The sequence below is a fragment of the Watersipora subatra genome, chromosome 3 (assembly GCF_963576615.1).
Source record: "Watersipora subatra chromosome 3, tzWatSuba1.1, whole genome shotgun sequence".
NCBI classification, from domain to species: domain Eukaryota; kingdom Metazoa; phylum Bryozoa; class Gymnolaemata; order Cheilostomatida; family Watersiporidae; genus Watersipora; species Watersipora subatra.
This window is the reverse complement of record NC_088710.1, coordinates 70,720,421-70,728,382: the sequence shown is the minus strand read 5'-3', so window position 1 is coordinate 70,728,382 and position 7,962 is coordinate 70,720,421. Positions and strand designations below refer to the sequence as shown.

The following is a 7,962-nucleotide window of genomic DNA, read 5'->3' as shown; positions in this document are numbered from 1 at the left end:
ATCATCCTTCCCACCCCAGAGTGAGCCAGGGTGTACATTTGCCACACCGTTGTTTCCTGCATTGCCGGGGGGCAGATGGTGCACCATCTGGCGTGGCCCTGCGGGGCCACGCGTGCTTCCAGCACGCCATCCTGTCGTATGCGCAGAAAGCCCCACATGTGATGCAGGATGTCCAGCTCTCTGCTCCCGATCTCCAGGTGTTCTGCTGGCACCTCCTCTCCTGTAGCGATGGTACGGTACATGATGGCCACTGGTCCCTGTCTGGTAGCCTGTGTCCTTGCCAGTTCGCCTTTTGGTCCTGTCACTCCTGGCGGGGCTGATAGCTCCTCAGGGGAACCTCCGGCACCCAGGTTCAATCCCGCCACTGTTGGGGCGGGAGTCCAGTGTGGGTTTCTGGCCGGCCCCCCGGGGTATGCAACGTTGCCCAGGGTCGATCCCGCTCTATCGAGGGCGGGAGTCCATCCAGGCAACTGGTCGGTACCCACGCGGCTAACGGCCCTTGTTCCCTTGCCAGCTCTTTCCGGGAGGGGCCACGGTCTCTCTGTTTAATGCTTGCGCATTGCCAGCAGTCCTCGCAGGTTTGCCTGCTCAATCCATCCGCATTCCCGTGGTGAGTCCCTGACCTGTGCTCCAGAATGTAGCGGAACTCCGCCAAGATCTCAAGCCACCGGGCTTCTTGGTTTGAGAGTTACCTCCTCCAGCATAGCCACTGGAGTGACGCGTGGTTCGTCCGTAGGAGGAACTTCTGGCCATACAGAGACGGCCGGAAGCGTTTGACCGCCTTCACTACCGCAAGTAGTTTCCGTCAAGTGACGCAGTAATTGCGTTCCGACGGGGTGAGGGTCTTGCTGTAATAAGCAATGACCCTCTCGCAGCCCTCCTGTACTTGGGACAGCACGGCCCCCACTCCACATCCGCTGGCGTCTGTGTCCAGGATGTACTGCCTCTGAGGATCCGGATAGCCCAAGATCGGGGCGGTGCTGATGCTCTCCTTTAGCGTGTCGCAAGCGGTCTGTTCTTCCTTCGTCCATCTCCAGGGCTCTCCCTTTGCAGTCAGTCAATGCAAGGGTTGCGCTATTGTGGCAAACTCTGGGATATATTGCCGGTAGTAGCCGATCGTCCCGAGGAATCCTTGGAGTTCCCTCACTCCGCGTGGACTCAGCCACTTTGCGACAGCCTCCACCTTGTCGGGGTCTGTAGAGACTTTGTCCTGGCTTACTATGTGACCCAGGTAGTGGACCTGGTATTGCAATAGCTCGCACTTGGAGGGCTTCAGCTTCAGTCCGGCCTTGTGAAGTCTCTGGAAGACCTCCTTCAGTCGATGTAGATGCGTATCGAAATCCGGGGCGATGACGATATTATTATCCAAATATAGCAGCAGCGTTCTCCAGTGGAGGCCATGCAGAACGCGTTCCATTAGTCTTTGGAAGGTGACGGGAGCGGACGTCAGTTCGAAAGGCAACACCTTCCATTTCCACAGTCCGGACTGTGTTGAGAAAGCCGATTTCTCCTGCGCCTCTGCATTTAGGGGTACCTGCCAATACCCGCTCACCAGGTCAAGAGTGCTAAAATACCGACTGCCGGACAGGGCGTCCAGGCTGTCGTCGATCTTAGGTAGCGGGTAAGCGTCCTGCTTCGTGACGGCGTTAAGACGCCGGTAGTCAATACAGAAGCGCCACTTCCCAACCTTCTTCTGGGCCAACACCACGGGGGAGCTCTAAGCTCCTCCGGCTGGCTTGATGAGCCCTCATTTGAGCAGATCCTGGACCTGTCTCTCGGCCTCTCCCACTTTCTCCAGTCCGAGTCTGTGAGGGGGTTGTCGGATTGGCCGAGTGCCCTCTTCAAGTGGAATAGAATGTTCCACCTCCGAGGTCCTTCCCACGTCTTCATCACCCTTACTGAACACTGTGGCATATTGACACAGCAGGGATGCCAACCTTGACGTTTGTCCCATGTCCTCACAGTTTGGCTGGGTCGCCTGGTACAATTCCTCAAGGTGAGCTGGCACTCCATTGATTGAAGTCGGACCGGCGTCACACAATAAGGGATTGTCCTCCTCGACTTGTGGGGTTTCCACTCCCGTGTAAATGCCGATAGTGGCTCCAGACCGGAAGGTCAAAGGACACTCCGTAGTGTTCATGCAGCGGGTGATGACCTGTCCCTTGGGTCCCGGCTGGTTCAGGCTACTGGCTACTGGAGGTCCGTCGGGAAGTCCCTCGATTAGTCCCATGGGGCAATAGTTCTGCGTGGTGATGCGACAGTGTATCACCATCTCTATCCGAGTGGGAACCACTAACCCCCTCATCACCTGTGCTTTGCTCTGTAGCAGCCGCCATGCCGGTCCATGCAGACTAGCTGTTTGCCATCTACTCGAACCACCGGTTGCTCAAACTCGAGAGCGTATTGATTGGCCACGAAGAACGGCATTCCAAGTGTGGCATCTTCGCTCAGTCAGCTAACTATAAAGACTTCCTCCGTCTTCACATCCCTCAAGCGGATAGTCAGACGAATTATCCCATAGAAGGGGAGCCGTGTTCCGTCAGCTAATAGTCCGTGGCTGCCACTCTCCTCGAGTCGGTCCAGCATGGCTCCTGGCAATCGATCAAATATTTGTTTATTGATCAGATTGGTGGTGCATCCGGTGTCCAACAGGAACTGGATGGGCCGCCCCTCCACTTTTCCCGGGAGGAAATAGCTGGTAGAGTGGGGTCGGCTGAGGGCTTGCACCCTGTTGGGATCCTCCAGGACATCCTCTGTGAGGCCTGGAAGGCTTCCTTTCTGTGGTGGGGCGAGGTCGGTTCCTCGGGCCATCCCCCGTTTGGAGTAAATCTGCTGCTCCCGTGATGTCCACCCCCAAGGTGGAGAAAAGATCAGCCTGGCTGCTTTTAAGGCAGGCTTCCGATTGTCTGGTCCAGTGGGGATGGTTCTCAGTTTCTGGGGTGGAGGGGATTTGGGGGTCACCCTCCTGTGTTTTGGGTTACGTCCCTACCGTTCGCATAAAGGGGCGTAAGCTGTGTTCGGGATAGGGGGGCGGTCCAGACTAGTCTCATCCAAGGACTGATAATAGTTCTGTGTCACCACAGGCCCTTCCTGTGCATGAACTTCCCTTAGGTTAGTCCTTGCTGGTTGAAAACAGCCGTCAGCCGCTGCCGAGTCCCACGAAATTCTATTGTCTTTCCGTGTTTGCTTGGCCTTGACACAGCCAGTAGTCGGAGCTACTGCTGTGGCCGCCTTTCGTTTCCCGAAGCCGGTTTGGTGTGGCGAGGGCAATTTTTCCGTACGTGCATCGGTTGACCACATACCCAGCAAAGAGTAGCTGGCTGGCTCCTCTCGGTTTGAGTGCGAATCTGCTCCTGGAGCCGTTCCACCTTGTCCGCGAGAGTTTGGACCAGTCGGGCTAGTTGTCCTATAACATCGGTATTGGCCGAGTTCACCTGGTTAGAGGCTCCTCCTTCCAGGGCTCATACTGAAGATCCAGTGGGTCTACGCTCGCCTCCTTGATTTTGGAGGTAGTCATTCCTGGCCCGTACAGTGTCTGCCAGTGTGGGCGTAGGTACGGCCAACAAATGTCTCTGCAGGGCAGGGTCCTTCAGCGAGATGCAGAAGGTCTCCATAGTCATGCTATTTTGGTGGTGATTCGGTAGGTCCCCGTACGCAATGCGCACCTACCTCTCGACCTCCATAGCATGCTCCTGCAGCGTCGTCTCTTCCTCTTGCCTAAGGGTGTTGAGCTGGCTCAGCTCCTGCCTGGCAGATAGCCCGAATCTTGCCCGGAGGGCATTGAAAATGGCCTCCATGTCATCGGCCTGCCCGCAGTCCTCAGTCTGTTTGCCCAGTGCTTTCCGGAGGTGCAATAGCATTGCTCCATCCGTCCACTGGTTAGCGTCGGCTACATCTGTGAAGCGAGCAATAAAATACTCCACATCTTCTTTTCCAGTATACTGGGGAGTCCTGAAACGTGGTGCTGGTTACCGAGCTCTTGGCATCAGCAACACCCGCTCTAGTGCCTCGACTAGTTGGTCGGGTCCCGAGTCAGCGCTCCTGGCGCTCCTGTTGGCCATGTCTGGCTTCCAGTAGGTTTCTGCTCTTCTCCCAGAGCAGTGCCTCTACTGTGTCCGCGGCCGCTAGCTTCTTTTTGGGCTTCTTCCCATAAGAAGTTCTTCCAGTAGGAGCACGCCGCTTCCTCAGGCAAGTCCTATCAGAACCCTCAGCAGGTTTCTGCTCCTGGAGCAGTGCATCCACTGGGTTTGATTGGCAGGCTTTACGCAGCTCTTCCTGGGTTTCTTCTGGTAGGAAGTCCTTCCAGTATGAGCTTGCTGCCTCCTCAGATAAGTCCTGTTGGAGCCTTCAGTAAGTTTCTGCTCCCGGAGCAGTGCATCTACTGAATCCGATCCTGTAGGGCTTTCCACAGCTCTCTCTGGGTTTCTTCCTGTTGCCAGGAAGTTCTTCCAGTAGGAGCGATCTCGCCGTTTTTCAGGCAGCCCAGTTCATCCAGATTCCAGTGATCTAAATGCGAGTCTTGTGGTGAAGTTCTTAGGATCGTTACCAATCCCACTGCTGCCACCAGTGTAAAGGTTTGTGCGACCTTCCCTTTCCTCCACTAGTACAAGACTCGTGCATGAGTACAATACATATATTTCTGCTTAGTTCATCAAAGTGTACAAGAAAGAATCAAGTAACAGGCAATGAACAGGCCCAGAACAGCTCTGCTCTTCTACACAAATGTTCGAGCTTATATACATAGCTAGTAAGCTCCGCCTCCGTTCTACTTGGCTGGACCCTGCATGCCTCTGGCTTGGCTTGGCTGAACTCCGACCTCATTAACACGCCTGACTGAACACAGCTTGGTTGGCTTAACTCAGCCCTATGCTCAGCTCCCAGTGGATCACATTCCACAACAATATGATAATGCTACATCTCCCTTATTATATAAAGGCACCAACAAAGTGTGAGCATAAAACAAGATGGTAATATAAAGCGTATCTACTGAACTACTGAGTATAATAAAATGACTAATACAATAGTAAACCTACATCTACAAGTCGAGACGGTTTATCGGTTTACGGGTTCGAGTGCTCCAACGAGGAGTTGTCGTAACCTGTGGTCTGGGCGAGCTATATAAGCACGGTCTACTCTCTGTAGGTTCAGGAGTATTAGATATGTGATTGTCCGTATTCTGATTGTCAGGTAGAAGTATAACTGCACAACGGTTACGGCGAACTTCATTAGAGTCAGTGAGCACTTGAACAAAATTGTCAGGAAGTGTCTGGGGCACGATACCAGTTTGATCTAGGTCACGTACGTATACATTGTCAGATGGTACGACTTCTGGTAACTTACGGGCGTTATGACGTTGGTCGTAGTTAGTCGTCATATTCTGTTTGTACGTGTGCTCTCGATTCGAGATGATATTGTAGTCGGGTACAGTCGGTAATAGAGAAGACGGATCAACAGGCAAGTCTGTCCTAAGTCTTCTATTCATCAGCAGTTCGGCGGGTGAGTATCCATTCTGTATGCGTGTGCTACGATACGCTAGTAGAGCTAGGTACGGGTCAGCAGACTTGTTAAGCAAGTTCTTGACAGTGCGTACAGAACGCTCAGCAGCTCCATTGCCTTGTGGGCAATGTGGGGTGCTAGTCACACTTTGGAAGGAGTAATCTTTGGCGAATTCCTTAAATTCTTGACTAGAATATTGTGTCCCATTGTCAGATACAACTGTTTCAGGTATGCCATGTCGGACAAATATAGATTTGAGAGATGTTATGACAGATCTGCTGTTTAGGTCGGCTAGCTTACTAATCTCTACGTACCTCGAGAAGTAGCCTGTGACAAGGATGTAGTTAGTTCGCTGCCAGTAGAATAAGTCTGTCGCTACACATTGCAAAAGTCTGTCGAGCAGTGTACTGGGTTTCAACGGTTCACGGTACTCCGACTGGTTTTTCTGGCAAGTTGTGCATGTCTTTACTATCTCTCCTACCTCAGCCGCAATTCCAAGCCACCACACTGAGCGGCGGGCGCGTTCTCTACATTTCTGAATACCTAAATGTCCGTTATGTAACCGTGACAGTATATCGTGACGTTCTGAGAGTGGTATGACTATACGTTTACCATGTAATAGTAAACCATCCGTTAATGTTAGATCAGACTGGGCACACCAGTATGGTTTCAAATTGATTTCCACGTCGGAGAGAAACGACGGCCAACCGTGTTGTGTATATTTGATAACTAATTGAAGTGTAATATTTTCAGACTGTTTGCGTTTGAGTTCAACTAACCTCGGCTCAGTTAATGGTAAATAGTTAATGTCTGAAACAGCACCGATTTCCACATTATTGGCCAACTCGATATCGTCCTGGCTCGGCTTGCCAGACGGTTGTCGTGAAAGTAGGTTGGTGATTTGATTGGTTTTACCCGGTATGTGTGACACAGTAAACGAGTACTTCATAGTTCGTAGTCTCTGGCACTGGATGCGCATTGTCAGATCATTCACAGCCTTAGAGTTGAAGATTGGAATTAAAGGTTTGTGGTCGGACTCTATTCTGACATCAGGGTGTCCCAGAATATACATTTCAAACTTGGTGCATGCCCAAGCTATTCCTAAAGCCTCTTTCTCGATCGGAGACCAATTCTTCTCAGTGTCAGTCAACAGTCTAGACTTGCATGCTACTAAGCGACGAGTATTGTCCTTCTGTATCTGAAACATCACTGCTCCTAGTCCTTCATTAGATGCGTAGCACATAATGATAGTGGAACGTTCTGGACAATACCAGGCTAAACATGGAGTAGATTTAAGTTCCGCTTTGATATCGGTGACAGCCTGACGCTGTGCAAAATCCCACACCCATGGAGTGTCCTTGTGGAGTAAGGCTCGGAGTGGTATGGTTAATTCAGTTATTCTCGGTGAAAATTTACCTAACTGATTGACGGATCCTAATAGTGATTAGAATTGTATTCTTTTGGTGGGGTCGGGTAGTTCAAGAATGTCTCTTATGTGGTCGGGGTCGGCATCGACGCCATTTGCGCTTATAACATGCTCCAAGAACTTAACTGTTGATTGTCCAAATTTACACTTTTTATAATTCAGTGTCATGCCTGCCACTTTGAGTCGGTCTAGAACTCGACGTAGGCGAGCATCATGCTTGGATCGACTTACAGAACTATAAACTATCAAATCATCCATATGACACACTACACCATCCAATCCATCGAGTATGTCCCGCATATATCTCTGAAAAATGTCAGCAGCACTAACCAATCCGAAAAGTACTCTGTTGGAGCAATGCCTACCGAAAGGTGTTATGAATGTCATTAATAAACATGAGTTGTTTGCTAACGGTATCTGATAATAGCCCGAGTTAGCGTCAAGTTTAGTCAAATAACGAGCGCCTGAAATTTTGGCTTATGAACTGTCTACTGAGCTACTAGGATGTGTGTCAGGTTTAACTGCTCAGTTTAAGTTTGACAAGTCAGCACATATGTGAATCTGGTTTGAATCCTTTTTCGGTACTTGGACCATACCCGCACACCAGTCGGTCGGTCTCGTCACCTTAGATATCACACCACTTGATTCAATTTCGTCTAACTGTCTTTTTACTATCAGCAGTCTAGGAAGTGAAACATCATACAGAACGTGTAACGCCACAGGTTCGACATCGTCCCTATCTTCTATGTTGTAGGACTCAGAAAGTTTACCTAAGCCTACAAAAACTTTCAGGATATTCCGTTTTAAATTTACAAAAGTCAGTAACATGCGTAGCATCCGTAACATTCATAAGAAACACAAGCGGTTTTGCTCAACAAATTAGTTTGCTGGTTTTGGACAATGTATAAAACTTCATTTACATGCCTATCAGCTATTCTCAATCTAGCATTTACTTTGCCTAAAACAGGTAATACAGTGTTGCCAGTGCCTATGAGACGTCTATCTGACTGGCATATTTGACTGCTATGACAACCAAAGTC

The 7,962-nt window shown here is 50.5% G+C and overlaps 2 protein-coding genes across 2 annotated transcripts in view; both read right to left on the bottom strand.

Annotated features, from left to right (window-relative positions):
* Positions 1–7,962, bottom strand: part of LOC137391929 (ovostatin-like) — a 103,836-nt gene that overhangs the window by 35,279 nt on the left and 60,595 nt on the right. The gene's annotated exons all lie outside the window — the stretch shown is intronic.
* Positions 1–7,962, bottom strand: part of LOC137391927 (alpha-2-macroglobulin-like protein 1) — a 133,383-nt gene that overhangs the window by 106,185 nt on the left and 19,236 nt on the right. The window lies entirely within an intron of this gene.